The sequence below is a fragment of the Parasteatoda tepidariorum genome, chromosome 9 (genome assembly GCF_043381705.1).
Source record: "Parasteatoda tepidariorum isolate YZ-2023 chromosome 9, CAS_Ptep_4.0, whole genome shotgun sequence".
Taxonomy (NCBI): Eukaryota; Metazoa; Arthropoda; class Arachnida; order Araneae; family Theridiidae; genus Parasteatoda; species Parasteatoda tepidariorum.
In genome coordinates this window covers 27,363,770-27,379,571 of record NC_092212.1, presented here as the reverse complement: position 1 = coordinate 27,379,571, position 15,802 = coordinate 27,363,770, and the positions used below count along the sequence as shown (strand labels likewise).

Below are 15,802 nucleotides of genomic sequence, written 5' to 3'. Positions count from 1 at the left end.
TATATATTAAATAATTAATTAATATTTAATATTTTAAAGTTCAAAATAAAAGAGAATTAAAAACATACATATTACCATATTACGTGGCTTTTGTATTTTGTTGTACTTGTTACCAACTACAAGACCAGGTGATATCTATGGATTCTTTTCCTTGCGATATGAAAATATATAATAGTATAATCACTATATTTTGAAAAAAAATGTCATTTAATTTACTTTACTAAAATATTATAAATATACTTTTGTCTTAATATAAGAACAATTAATGTCGAATTTGGGAGATTTTGGAAACTAAGATTTAGAAATTCATGAAAAAATAATGTGATGCATATATTCGTGAATATAACGTTACGAATATGTAAATAAAATTCTATACATTCCTTTAAAGCTAAACTTTAATTGTCTTGCCTTAAATAAATGTAAAGAAATGTTTTTCGCCAATTTCATGACCGTTTCAGTTTTTTGGGCAATGAACAACAAGTAATATAAGAAAATACTTGGATTTTAGCATGATATATAAATATTTTTTAGTTGACTTGATTTTATCAATATATTTCAATTTTGTTATTTTTATGCACATATCATACAAGCATAGAGAAAATGCTTTCAACAATCCATAAAAAAATGAGCGATATAGTCTAAAACTTTAAGAATGAATAAATGAAGAGCCAAGTGGATAATACAGGTAAGCGACATTTTCAGAGGTACAGGTATTTATTAATAAGGGGAAAATGACATAAAAAGGTAGCACAAATATGAGTATGTTTACTATAACAGAACATTTTTTCTCCCACATTAATTTTAGCTCACATAATCCTCATTAAATCTAAATAAAATTTTTATTAATGGATTCATTAGTCTTAAGTAAAATAAAGCAAAGAGTTATTAGCCCTGCCTTCCAATAAATCTACAACAGAATAGATTATATCTGACAGATGAATCTGACAAATTGAATAAGAATAAATCTAAACAACCAAGTAATAACGCAAATTTTAAACATCCGTTGCAAAATTTTTCATCACATGGCTGTTCTAACGGAGAAAAACTACAATTTAAAATACGTCCAAGATAATTAATATGACATTTAAGGAAACCTGCTACAGTTTGAACTACTATTTTGTTTGATATATTGACAAATAAATGCTATTACAAGATACCGTTGTTTCATACTTTTAATGCGCAAGCATATTCAGCATAAGTTCATCATAAATTTTGTTTTATATTTCTAGTCAAGTTTGTTAGCTCAAAGAAGTTGAGAAGATTTATTAAATCAACAGACTTATATCGATTTAAAAAAAAATGTATTTGTATATTTAAATATCAATGTCGTTTAATTGTTTTGTGCATGAAATATACCTTATTACTTTTTTACAGATAAATATGAGTGTGGTGTTACTGAATGTCAAAAAGGGAAAAATCAAAAGTGTGTTCCGAAAGGTGATGATTACTATTGTGACTGCATCGAAAACTTTAAACTGGTAGATGAGGACCAAAAAGGAACAAAAGACATACAGTGCAAGGGTAAGTAGGAGGCTAAGGGTTGCGAGAAAATGTTATGAGTTTTCAGTTATCTCGAAAAATTTGAGAATTATAATTACTGCAGTGATTCGTTCTAAATACAATTTTTGTAAAAAGTTTTTTTTGTGGAAAAATACTCAAGTTAGTCATGCCATATCTGTATAAATGCAAATAAGATAAAAAAATTTCTAATGCATTCTAATTCTACTGATAAATCAGGCATTATGATACGTTAGTGGACTGCTCTATAGTCATTTCAAATGTTGGAGACTAGATAGAGGAACAAAGTAAATTGAACAAAGTAAAGCAATTTTTGCACAATAAAAATAATTTTTTTCCAAATCGCTAAAAAGGACGGTAACCATACAGTTTTTGTCAAGGAAGCCCGTAAAAATGTTTCCAAATTTGCTTCAAGAACTCTTTTTTCCAAGCTTTATATATCGGATGTGATTTTGATTTTTTCCTCTGGTTCATACTGAGTTTTGGGTATACCTAATTTGGCAAATTATTCGAAAAATAAAGTAACAAACTACGTTACAGGAGGTCTAATTAGACAGGAGTGTATTCGCGCAAATTTTAAACTTCCGTTAAAAAAATGTTTTCAGATGGTGTTGTTAACGAAGAAAAACTACAATACATCAGTATTTAAAAACATTAAAGATTATTAGTAAGATAAGAATAAGCAATTACGGAAGCATGCTACTGTCTGAACTACCAACGTGTGTTTGATATATTGTAAAAAAAAAATGCAATGACGCGATACCTTCGTTTCATACTTTTAATGTGCAGCCATAGCTGGTATATGTTCATCATAAATATTGTTTTTATATCCGCTGCCAAGCTTGTATCTGATATATTTTGTTATATCCACATTCTTCTTTGCATATAACTAAATTAATAATACCTTGAAAGTGCTTCACAAACATTATCCTAAAAAAAGAAACCTATTCTTGTATTGTTTCATACCGATTTTTATTCATGTGGATCAATCTGCATTTAAGACTTATTTGTCGCAAACGATCTTAAAACATTTGTATTTCATACTATACTTTATTATTTTAAATAATTTTAAGCTCCGAGAAATTGAGAAGATTTATCAAATTAACTGATTTATATCGATTTAAAAAAAGGCTTTTTTATATTTAAATATCAATGTCGTTTAATTGTTTTGTGCATGAAATATACCTTATTAATTTATTACAGATAAATATGAGTAGCCTTTATTATAATTTTGTGCAAATAATTATTATTAATAATATTATTGACTATTAGAAGGAATTAATTGAGAATGTCCAATTTTAATGAATTAACTGTTTACGCAATCAGAGTAATAACTTTTTTCATAATTTACAAATGGAGAAAAAGTCTTTTACAGTTTAAAAGTGAAGAGAAAAATAAAGTTGAGATTAAATTTATAAAGTAAGCATAACTCGAAGGAGGTTCAAGTAAGGGCATTAAAATCAAAATTTCAAACGAAAAAAAAATTACGTTTTAGTGTACAGTGAGCAGTAAACAAAAAATCTAAAACTAACTTTTGATCTAATGATCAGATGTTTACGTTCGAGGACTCAAACTTTAGATTTAGAATTTCCTTAATTCCCTACCACTATTGTAGGATATTTACTTTTCACCTAACTTGTAAAATTAAAAAGTTTAGAATTCCTTACAAAATCACTCAGGCGAAGTGATTGTGTTTTAAATATTATTTAGAAAGAATTTTTCTAAAAGTATTTCATTTAAAGTTCTTATCAAACTTCTGTTTTTTATTTATCTATAGTTATTGAAAGTTAAGTTGATGATTTTTAAGTTGAAATGAATGCCGCCCTGCTTTGCATATTTCAAAAATTATTTCAAAAGAAATGTGTAACTTAACATTAAACACCCAGGACTTACAATTACAAATCAAACAATCACTACATTTATTTATTAAAAAACACTCTTATGACCTGATAATAAATTGATCTCTTAAATGTGAGTTTTATAGCATATAATTTATTTAAACTCAGCACATACGAGTACATCTAACCTCTGTTGTCGCCAATGTCTCAATTTTAAAATATAGTTTTTCTTTTATAAATTTTCCGATATCTTCATATGAAGGATAGTATTAAGTTCGAGAATTAAAAATTTGTGCCTAAAAAAGTTTTTAAAAATTATAATTATTATTAATATTTGACAACAGGAAGTTTTTAATTGAAGGTTGAATTTTTTTTAAATTATGTTATTTTTTTATTTATGTTATTTTTTTAATCATGTTATTTTTTAATTATATTTTTAATTACCAAACTCATATAACAGTATTTAGGAATCTATAAATTTATGTTACGTATGATCGTAGCAGAATAACCTGTACGCAATACGTAAATAAAATATATTTTTCAAATTGTGCATTTTCTATTAATTGCATTTATTATTCTTATATTGAAAGATTGTATCAAGTAATTGTATCAAGTTATATATGACCTCCATAATGAATGAATTATTTAAGGACTTTTGTATATATTAAGGAATTGAATCAATTTTTCACGAAGTTTAAGATCTCATCTCATTGCAAAAAAAGTAGTTTAATAAAATTATGCAAAAAAAGTAATTTAATATATTTTTATTTTACAATGAATGCTTCTAGTAATGAAACAAACGCTTTCAAACTTTATTTAAAAAATATCGATTATTTCGTTTGCAAGAAACTATTACTTTAAAGCGTGATAACATTTTTGAATACTCAAATTTTTTTTCTAGTAAATAATATGTCTTTGTTAATTTCTAAAAAAAAAATCTTTATGAAAAAGCTTACATTATTCTTTTATAGAGAATATCGATTTAATAGAGAATATCACTGAAATAAAACAGGTTATGCTTTCTTACAATAAAAGTTAAGTAGAATTAATTCTTCAAAATAGCGTTCCAATAAAACATGGTATTAAAATGTTACGTTATTTTTTGTGATTGGTTCATTAATAAATTATTTTTATTTCTTCAAACACAATTCCTGTAAGAAAAAATTAAAAAATTGAATCTGTTATATCAAAAAACTAGATCGTTTTATAAAATATAAATTATTGCGTTTAATAAAATATAAATGCAGTGTATTTGTAAAGGGATTCTAACAATAAAAAGGTTATTTTCTTTCTTAATTCTCTTCAAAAAAGAATTAATGAGTTATTTTTATTCATCATGTCTAGTCGAGGAGGAGAAAAATGATATTGAATTTCACTGTTTAGGTTAATGTAATTTCGTTCTCCCACCACATTTACGCGTAATCCATCGCCAGTTCCACCTGCAATTGCCACATTTATAATCTATGGTATGGTTTGGCAATTCGTCAACCGTACAGTTTTCGTCCGTAAAGCTCTATTATTTCAAACGTTTTTTCTTTTCTGTCAAGATAAAATGTTAATAGGAACAAAAGATCAATTAAAAAAAACGTATTTTTATATTTAAATGTCAATGTACTTTTACATAAGATATTAATTACAAAATGCTCCATTTTATTGAAACTTTTTGATGTTTGCATAAGAGTCAAAATTAATTGCAGGTTTCCTATATCTGACTGAAAATTTAAAAAAATAAATGTTAAAGCGAAGTGTATGTTTTTTAGGGTCTGCTTATAGACAACTGAGTAATCTCACAAGGCTGAGCTAGCCCTGAAAAACTGAAATACAATGTTTAGAAAACCACCTAGAATACTAACAAGATAAGAATTAGTAACTATAAGAACATGCTTCTGTTTGAACTACTTTCTTTTTAAATACTTTGGCTTTAAAAATGCAATTGCAAGATACTATGAGACTTTCCAGAGACCTTTATAAGATTTTTTACAGGACAATATCCATGACTTTTTGAGTACAGGCAGATATTCTTTCTAAAATTCCAACAGATATTTATCATAAAAGTCATGCTTCAGTTTTTTGTCAAACTTGTATGATATATCTTATTTTATATCTTTATTTACAAATAAGCGAACTAGTAAATGTACTTCGCTGATACACGACTCTGCAATCGCAAAATTTAGTTGGCGCTAAAATTGTTCAACTTGAACTATATTTTATTTTATATTTGTCGTTCAACTTATATCATGTATCTTTCTTTATATCTATACCATTTTTTACAAATTAGCAAACTGATAATACTTCGATAGTGCTTCTCAAAAATTTCCCCTAAGTTTGAAAAGCCAGAGAAAAAAATGAATAATTGTTTTCAATTATTTTTTCCATTTTTCTTTATACGTTTCACTACGAACGCAAAATCAAGTTATATAATCTAAACTCTGTTAAATATTTTTCAGATAAAAAAAAAGTATCCTAGTTTTATAGTTTAAAAAACCGTATTAAATGTAACAAAACTCGACTCCTCTCAAATTAATGAAAAGAACTTGAGAGTCATTTTAGATTTGTGATGCCAGAACAGCTTTGTGATGCCACTATAGGCATTACATATTTCCCAGCTTTTAAAAAGTTTCTTTTAATTTCTTAACTTATTTTTTTATTCAATCTTAACCGATTTTTTTAAGTCTTAAGAGAATTTTAATTAAGTTAAGCTAATTATAAAAATTGAATATAAAATATTTTATTCCTTTCTTAACAATCATTGAAACGACTAACTAACATCAATACTAATGTAAGACTCAATAATATCACGACAAAATATATTCACAACTCTTTATTCTTTATTTTTTACCACAAAAATGTGTCATTTACTTGTTTATTTTAAATCTCACAGTCTTTTTGGCAATTTGCTTCTGTCAAATTGTTTTCAAATTCAATATTGTTATGGGGAGTTGGCGTTATCTTTAGCTATATTATCTTTCGATAATTCGTCAACCATGTATCTCTTCTCATGCTCCTTACTGACCGTCGGGAACAATTCATTTACTTTCAATTTGGAATTATTGCCTACAAGGGTTTTTTTAGACCTCTCAGTCCCAATGCTTTGAACACCTATCTTAACTGAAATTCTCGATGTTACGAGAATGATTTTCTTAATCCTTAAAGGGACTCTTTTTTTTAAATATTTTTGAACGTTGCTATATTCTACTTAAGATTCAATTAATAAATATTTTTTTCCTAAAACGAATTTTAATAATTTTCTGAGATAATATCCCTACATAACATCCAAATTAAGATGTCTTAGTAACGGCCAAAGGTATACTTAATATTACAATGATGCTACTTTAATAAACCACTAATTAGACTGATCACTGCCTCCACCAGCCTTCACACTTTAAGTGAGATAAAAAAATCGAGTTTATTTTCATTGAATGCATTTCTTAAATATAATTCATTCTTATTCTTTTAGGTCCTACATCCAATCGGTACTTCTCGAAATATTTAACCGTTTTCATAGAGGAGAAACCCCTAAAATCGTACTACTTTTTACATTTTAGTTTTTATCACTCACAAATCACTGGCAATTACATTTGAAATATTTTAATGATAAAATATAATTGTTCAGCTACTTATATTATTTATTTGGAAAAAATTATTTTGCATTTTACTAAAAACTAATTATTTTTACAATTCGCTGCGAGTGTTATTATTCAGGAAATCAGTTGTCTAATTCTGAAAATCGTACCGACCAAGAAGATTTCAGCAAAAATGACTAAATAAATAAATAGAGAATAAGTAATACAAAACAAATGTTTAGTATTATGATGAAAAATACAATACTACATTTTCTAATCTGTTGCGAGTTTAAATAACAGAAGTCAGAAAGTTACCATAAAACATGAAAGTTTGTTATTAGAAATCTCAAGTATGACTGTTACTTGGAATTAAAATCGTGACAGCAAAAAACCGTATCAATCAGGGTAAGAAGATAAAACTGGTAGCCAAACTATTTTTATAACAGTTTATTTGTGGGCGGAGTTGTAATTGTTTGATTTATTTAATTCACCATTACTTTGTTCAAAATAAAACTATTTAGTTATACTTTGAATTAACATTGATTATATATATGATTAAACTAACAATAATTAAAATAAAAGCAAAGTAAGTCTGTCAAATTAGTAACGACTACATTTAAGTTACCGTTTTTTATTTAATTGCAACTTGATTCTGATTTTGTACGAATGCTTTTCTGAATCACCCGTCCCCAAGGGGTTAATACAACTAACTTGTTTCGATTCCTTGATTCAAGGAGCTATTATCTTAGATTTTAGTTTACTGATTTCGATTTTTTTAACTGGATTTGAAAGTTTTCGATGTAATTTCTTTAACTTTTCATTCCTCTCCAACTCCTTGATATTTTTCTTTGGCTAGTTTGAGTTCAATCGATATTTCCAGTTTATTTTTATAAGGGCTGCTTATTAAAACTACAGCTCTTTGTCATTTAGAATCAACTTTTTCCCGCTTGGGCACTGTAATCGTGGAAATTGATTTTACTGAAAAAAAAACACGATGCAGAGGAAGGCATTGAAGCAGATTAGTCTGTTAAGTCCCTACCAGACGTATTGTTACATACATCACAAGAAGGCTCATCACTTGAATCCGATTGATTTGTCACCATGATTTTAATTTTAGCTGGTGAAAAGTAAGTCTCATTAAAAACTGGTGGTTAAAAGGGTTACGCCCCAGAACACTTAAATCCTTGAGCAAAATGTTTAATTGTTGATGCTTTATTGTAACACTCAGTCATTAGATTCGACTCATAGTACTGTGTCATACCTGACTATTTTTCCGGATTTTCCGGAAGATTTTATTTTCATATTTAAAGTGGTAGCAATTATATACTATTTTTTCTTTTATAATCTTAATTTTTAAATGATATTGATCACCACTATTCTTACAAAAATTAAGCACTTATATTAATATGCGTTACTAAATTGGTTGTCAACTCAAGTTTTCTCAAATACAACGCGTTTGTTTGCTTAAAATTGAAGTTTTAATTCCATTTTAATACCACTGGGAAAAATAATAATGGAAGGGATTAAAAGTTGGCAGGTATGCTGCGTGATAATCAGGACAGGATGAGTTCGCAGCACCTTTCAACTGATTAAATAAAGTACCATTTAAAAATGACATGAGAAATGACCTATGTAGCAGTTGGAGTAGTGCGTCCTGTGCTGTAACGTAATTAACACGTTGAATGCCGTGGGGGTCACCGGTGTTATTGCTTTTAATTTTCTTAATATTATTATCATTTCTAAAATGGTTTGAAGAAATTAATGCATTATAAAACACACAGATATAGTTTTATTTATATACACAGAGATGTCAACTTGCTCCAGACAGCGTATAAATATTTTCAAGTGGTAGTTTATTAATTGTGATTCTAGGTTTAATAAATTCAATTTAGTAGTTTTTTATCCACTACTATTTCTAAACAATTCGTAGGATTATATGATTCTTCAATTTTTTCAGATATGTCATGCTAAACCTTTTAAAAAACTAACAAAATCTGCTTAATATTTGCAAATTTAGTTTGTTGTAATTTACCGTTCGGCCAGACGGCAAGTCATGTAAAATTAGCGTGGCATTCAACGTGTTAATGCAACATTCCTAGCTTACTCCAAAACGTCTAGATTTTTTGAATGAGTAAAATAACCATCCAAAAGTAGAGCTTGTATTATAAGGGAACAAGTAGGCAAACTTGCATTTCATTGAATGAATAATTAAAAGTGATATTTGATTTAGTGAATTTCAATCGTGTATAAATGGTGTGGCTATTTTTATTGCTTGCCAAATTGTTGGAAAAAATTAAATTAATACTGAAAGATATTAAACTTAATATGGCAGATGTGGACCTTGGAATAGGCTCCTAAATCGTACCGGTAGGATTTAAGAGCCCTCAAGAGGTACAAGTTAGGCAACTATGTCACTTTTTAAACAAAGTGTTACTCCTTGCCTTAAACAATAGTTAGCTACCTAAGAGACAGGTAGACATTACAGAATAAGTACTTTAATAATTATTTGATGCATTTAATAATTTGCACACAAAATTAGATCTGCTATATCCTTACATCGGATGTTCAAAAATTACATTGAAAAACTTGTAAAATTAATAGACTTAAATAAAAACTTAATGCCTGAACACAACAACGAATTGATTCTTTTGCATGAAAAGATTTCTAACTTATCTGCTAGGGTATTCTGTCCTCAATACTTTTTTAGAAATCAAAAGTGGTACGATTTAGGAAAAGTAAGATTAAGACAACTTTCCTCCCCATGTTGAACAAGCTGCATGTAAGACTTATATGTCGCATACGACCCAACAGCATTCGAATTTTATATAGCAGACTTTATAATCTGATAGCACGTGTTTATTTGATTATTGAAATTCTTTCAACATGTGTTTCTATAAAAGTAAATTAATTTAAAATCATCGGTAATTAAAAGGAAAATAATTGGTTACGTATTTAAATGCAATATTAATGGAAACATGGTACTGATTTGCTTATGAATATTAACATCAATTATATTTGGTATTAATATTTGAAGTTACCCTATTTAAAGATATAGACCTGATTAGAATCCATTTGGTCCAAAGAATGTTGCCTACTTGTTATGTTCCCCTAGTGACAGTAAAATTCTAATCGAATTTTAATTCTAACGCATATTTCCTTATTACATTTACATAGTTCAGAAACTGATATGCTAGCAGAAAAAGATTTTAAAAAGTGGTAATAACTAAACTAGGAATAATAATAAAATTTTTAAAAGCTAAGCTACTTTGCCAATATTTAAAAGGCATAACTGCCTAAATAATGGTACTTTTGTTACAGTTATTAATTTGCTGAAGTGGGTAAAATAGTATGCCTGTACAGCATAGAATTTTACCCACTACACTGTTATTATTCACCCAGGTAGTCCTGTTCTTTTCTTCGACAATATGTCAACAGACGTGAATACAGTTTTGAATGCGGAACGACTGACTCGTTTAACTGCCTCCCAGTTAAAATCAGATTTGAGTTTAAGAAATCTCAGTGGAAATAAAAATGACTTAACGCCACGTATATCTTTAAAAAAAACAGATCAGTACCATGTTTGCTTATGAATCTAACAAAAATCTTAAAAAAAAAAAAACAGATTATGGAACTTTAGACAAACATTTAAAACTATTCGCATGCAATCACCAAATGATGACAACACGCAATATTCGGAAGAAAATTGCTTTGATAACACAGAATTATTGACTTAAATTGAATTACTTCAGAAACAAGTGAAACTTTAAGCAATCAGCATATTCCTCATGTACCCCTTCACCTCCTATCTCGCAAACAGATTCTAATATTGTGGCTATTCTCACTACATTTATGGAAACTCAAAAGCAATTATTGGACAAACAAGTAAACAACCAAATATCATCCAAATTACATCGACTAATGATACCCCAAATTCTATATCAATATTTAAAGAAGATGCCATTAACAATGCTTCTGAATGGATGAAAGAAGTAGATAGAATCACGACACTGGCTAATTGGTCTGATGATCTTAAACTAACTAATGCTATTTCTCGCCTCGCTGGATCTGCAAAAAATCAGCAAATGAAACGAAGTAAAATTTATAATGACTGGACTGCATAGAAAACTGCCCTCTCTGCCAGATTTAAAAGGAGCATTACAATGGAAGAATTTTTTGCTCATCAGAACGTTCGTAAATTGAAAGATAATGAAAGTTTAGTTGATTATATTTGTACTAAGGTTGCTCTTCTTGAAAAAGCTCTGTGTACCACAAGCTGATCGCATTTCTATGATAATTGGTGATATTACCGAGGAAAAGGGGCAAGTTGCCTTAGCTACCCAGAACTCGATTACTGTCGAAGAATTAATTGACAAAGCTGCCGCACTTAAAACAGGAACTAGAAGTTTGAAGCAAGAGAATATATCATACTAATCAACTACATTTTTTTTTCAGTACCGAAATCTCAGTCAAAAACTTTCAGTTCGCACGTTGAGCAAAGACGTAAATATGACCCTGCTACTGACGATTCAAGATATTATTTACTGGCGATGCGGAGAAAAAGGTCATGCTTCTTTTATGTGCAGTTTACCTCCCCCTTAACCAAGTTTACCTTCAACACAATTACGAAATTCCTCACGATCAGTTCAAGAATCCAACAAGAAACTGAAAACTCAGTTCCCGTCTACTAGACACTCAATTAGTTCCAGTAATAATGTGACACGCGGCGCCACTAGTTTCAATTATCCAAATTTACGTTGTAAACGCAAATCGCAGCCTTCCAACTACAAGATCTGCAAATGCAAATGAAAATGATGATCATTCTATATACTGTATAGAAACTCAAACAAACAAGCGTTCCTTAATACGTGCTATTATTAACAATAATACGGAATTTCAAGTCCTCTGTGATCCGTGTGCAAACATTACCGTTATTCAATATTCTAGCGTTCCTATTAATGCCGTTATTCACACATGGATTGATGGACATTTTCAAGTCGTCGTCCATTTAATGAACCCTATTGGATGGATTTCTTTAAACATCAAGGTTGGAAGCATTGATCATCAAATGACCAAGGTTGGTTGGAATGCTCCCAACTTCCATTTTCGATCATTTTGGGATTTGATTTGCTACATCAGATGCAAGCTAGGTGCACTTACGACTCTAACTGTTCATTTTGCATTTTTACGCGGTCTGCATTCCAGCTATACGAATGTATTCATTCATCGAAACCTAGCATTAACTGCATTTCTTCCAGTGAACTCTCAGTAACACCATTAGACGAAGTTGTTAAACCAAGTAAATATATATATATCCTTCTCAAACTGAACTTACTCCAACATATGGAGGACTATCTGAGCTTCAGAAATCTCAACTTGATGCTATAATTGGACAATTTTCAGACATATTTTATTCTGATGATGACAAAATTAAACAATGTCCGTATGTGGAATTCAAAATAGAATTGCATCATGCCTATCCGTTGTTGACCATATCACCCTATAGAGCCAGATCACCAGTTTTTGAACACTCAAATTCAAAAATGGTTAAAGCAGGGAATTTTATCGTCCTTCTAACTCACCTTACGCCAGCCCTGCTTTCATGTCTGAGCAGCACTTCCATGAAAGACGAGTTGTTGTAGATTTCTCCCTCGCTCTCAACTCTATCACCAAGACTGATCCGTGCCCAATCGACCAGATGGAAGATGAGCTAAACGAACTGTAGGAAAACGATTTAATTGTATTGTAAAATCGATGTAAAATCAGCACTTAAAACCATTGCCGTCAGAGAATCTGACATCTACAAAACTGGTTTTGTAACCGCTGACGGGCATTACGAATTTCTTCGAATGCCATTTGGTGTCACTAACGACCTATCTACGATAACGAGAGCTAAAAATGCGCTTGCGACCACATTGCTGAACATAACGTGAATGCATACATTGACTACATTTCAACTTCACACGATAATTTCGATTGCCCCCTCAAAGTTATTTACAATATTTTTCAAGCTACTCGTAAAGCTGGATTCAAGCTAAATCCAGGAAAGTTGTAATTTGTTGCATCATAAATTTCTCTTTTTGGTAAAATTCCTTCACAAGATGGTGAATGCCTTGATCTTTAAGAAGTTCGCAGTTTCCTTGGATTCGCTAATCAGTTTAGAAAACAAATTTGAAATTATGCTGTTATTGCAAACTAATCACTACAAAAAATCACTTTAACTAATGATCAACTTCGAACATTCGAGATTTTGAAAACCATGATCAATACCACACCTATTCTTGCTTACTTTAAACAACTACCCACCTTTCTGGAAACTAACGCATCTTATTCAGGACTAGGTGCATGTTTATCTCAAGAGAAAAATGGAAAACGATATATTTTATTGAAACTAAATTCCTAGTCTTTCAACCTCACCTTATAAAGAATAATCCTTGACATAAACTCTTTTATATATATGACTACTTTTTACATTTTTGAATTCTAAGTTCAACCTGGACATCCTTTTTTTGAAATTGTAAAAATCTTTTTGAATTCATTTAATGACTCAACTAAATAAAATAAGAATTTATAAAAAAAAGTCTTAAATTTTTAATTTCAAGTACTATTAGACATAAAAAGGCGCATCAGCTGCAATTTTTTTCCCCAATAGATTTTTTTTATTTATTTAATCAGATTTTCACCATTTGTTCATATAATTTTCAATAATGCGTAGAAAAGTTTAGTGTAAACATGTAATTTTTTAAAAATGCTAAACGACGTAACTTTTTGCTGAGGAAAATAAGATAATTTAGGCATTCCTTAAGATAGCTTATCAAATGACTTGAAATACCATTTATGATACAAATAGAATAACGGTTAATTTAGTTGTTAAATCATGTTAAAGGGCCAAATCTAAAAGAAGTTCTTGTACATAAAAATGTTGACTGTCTCCGAATTTAAACTGTTTCATTTTACAATTATTGTTATTTTTACGTTGCTTCCAATTTAATGGACATTGCCTTTAAGAAATTGTTTACAATTCGAATTATGATTCATTGAATGCACACCTTTATTAAACAGACAAAATTCATCGGTTATGCAAAAGGTGCCACCACGTATGCGTAACAAATTGGAACTTAAAAATTACGCAATTAGTAATAATATAATTACGTAACAATTAGAACAAATAACAGGTGTTTTGAGTGATATTACTCATAGCTTAAACTGGGGTAAATTGAAAGAAATTAAAAAAAGTAATTTTCAGTGCAGTGGCGTACGCAGAATTTTTTCAGGGGGGGGGGTGTTTTCTGAAACTACTAAAAGAAATTCGAGTCTGTAATAAAGTACTATTATTTCCCTAATTTAGACAGATAGACAATTTTGATTTTTTATTTAGACAACATTGTTTAGTTAAATTTTGATTTGATTTTTTAAGTTTAGGAACATAATGTAATATCTTCTGAAAAAAGTCCAATGTCAAATGGGTGGGAAGTAACACTTTGAGGACCACTTTCACATTCATCAGATTTTGTTATGCTAGACACGTTCTCTTCAACTGTAGTATCACATTTCTGTACAACAGAAAAACTTACATTGGCACAAGAGGCTGTCACCTCACTAATTTCAGGTCGTGATTTTTTCTCAAAATAATTAAAAATAGTTAAATTCTTGCGTTTTGACATCCTAAAGGGCCAAGAACAGCAAATATCTATATATATATATACATATATTGGCACAGTTATTATAGTAAATGTTTTTTTCAGTATTATGAGAAATACCGTGAAAAAAAAAAGTAGGCATAAGGCAAATAAAAATAAATAGTCTTAAAAAATAATAGCACGCATAATTTCTACTAAAATTTTTATTTTTGCCATTTTATCTGAGCTCAAGGGAAGTTTAAACCCCTAAACCCCTCCCTTGCGTACGCCACTGTTTCAGTGTAATATACTTGAAATAGAGCTTTTTTGCATGCAAAAAAATAACGGTAGTTCTAAAGCAAATTTTAAAAAAATACACAAGATTTTTTTTTTGAAAAATATATTCCTATTTTTTTATGATCCACAAAAGAATTCAGCTTTATCCTTTATCTGCAAAAACCTAATTTTCTAGAATTTTTCTTATAACGACAAAAATGTTTTATTATATTTTGTAAAACTTTAAGTAGGAAAACATGTATTTAAAGACACAGGCATAGAGGAGAAAATACAAAATGTGTAGAAGCTGGCAGCGATTACACTTGTAATTGTAAGGATGGTTTCGTACAAACAGTTAGTAGTTAAAAAGGACGAAAAGATGCCGTATGCATTGAGCAGAATATATCTGTAGTTGTAAAACGATAGATTCCATACTTCAATGCTTCAAAGTATCAATGCTTTAAAAATATTAAAGAAACTCAATTAATAATTAAATACCTCAAGGAAAAAAATTAAGGTAGTTATTAAAAATATTTAGAAATACAAGAAAAAGTTTAAGAGAAATATTTGTACTTTCAAGATCCTCAAAAAATTTCAGTTTCACTTGTAAATAAGAAATAATCTTTACCATATTCTTGTTTAAATTCCTTACAGTTTGTATACTTTTTAGCAGCGAAACATGAATGCAAAGACACTGACTGTAAAGGAAAAAATACAAAATGTGTAGAGGCTGGCAGCGATTTCACTTGTGAGTGTAAGGATGGTTTTGTACCAAAAGACATTGATAAAAAAGGACAAAAAGATGCCGTATGCATTGGTAAGAATAAATACGTAGTTTTAAAACTTTAGATTCCTTACTTCAGTGTTTCAATGTATATATGTTTATTAATAATGAAATAATTAAATACCTCAAGGAAAAAAATTAAAGTAGGGGAGAGTGGGGTCAATTGTAACAGGGTACGATTGTCCTTCCTTCCTCAATGGCACGACA

General features: G+C 29.3%; 1 protein-coding gene and 1 long non-coding RNA gene across 3 annotated transcripts in view; both read left to right on the top strand.

The window, feature by feature from the left end:
* The window catches only part of LOC139426400 (uncharacterized), a 27,976-nt gene extending 12,348 nt beyond the window's left edge, over positions 1–15,628 (top strand). The window contains exons 3-4 of the long non-coding RNA XR_011637672.1: positions 1,375–1,521; positions 15,482–15,628. This is a non-coding gene — a long non-coding RNA (uncharacterized lncRNA). The remainder of the gene's footprint in view (positions 1–1,374; positions 1,522–15,481) is intronic.
* Positions 1–15,802, top strand: part of LOC107451810 (neurogenic locus notch homolog protein 2) — a 148,304-nt gene that overhangs the window by 130,764 nt on the left and 1,738 nt on the right. The gene's annotated exons all lie outside the window — the stretch shown is intronic.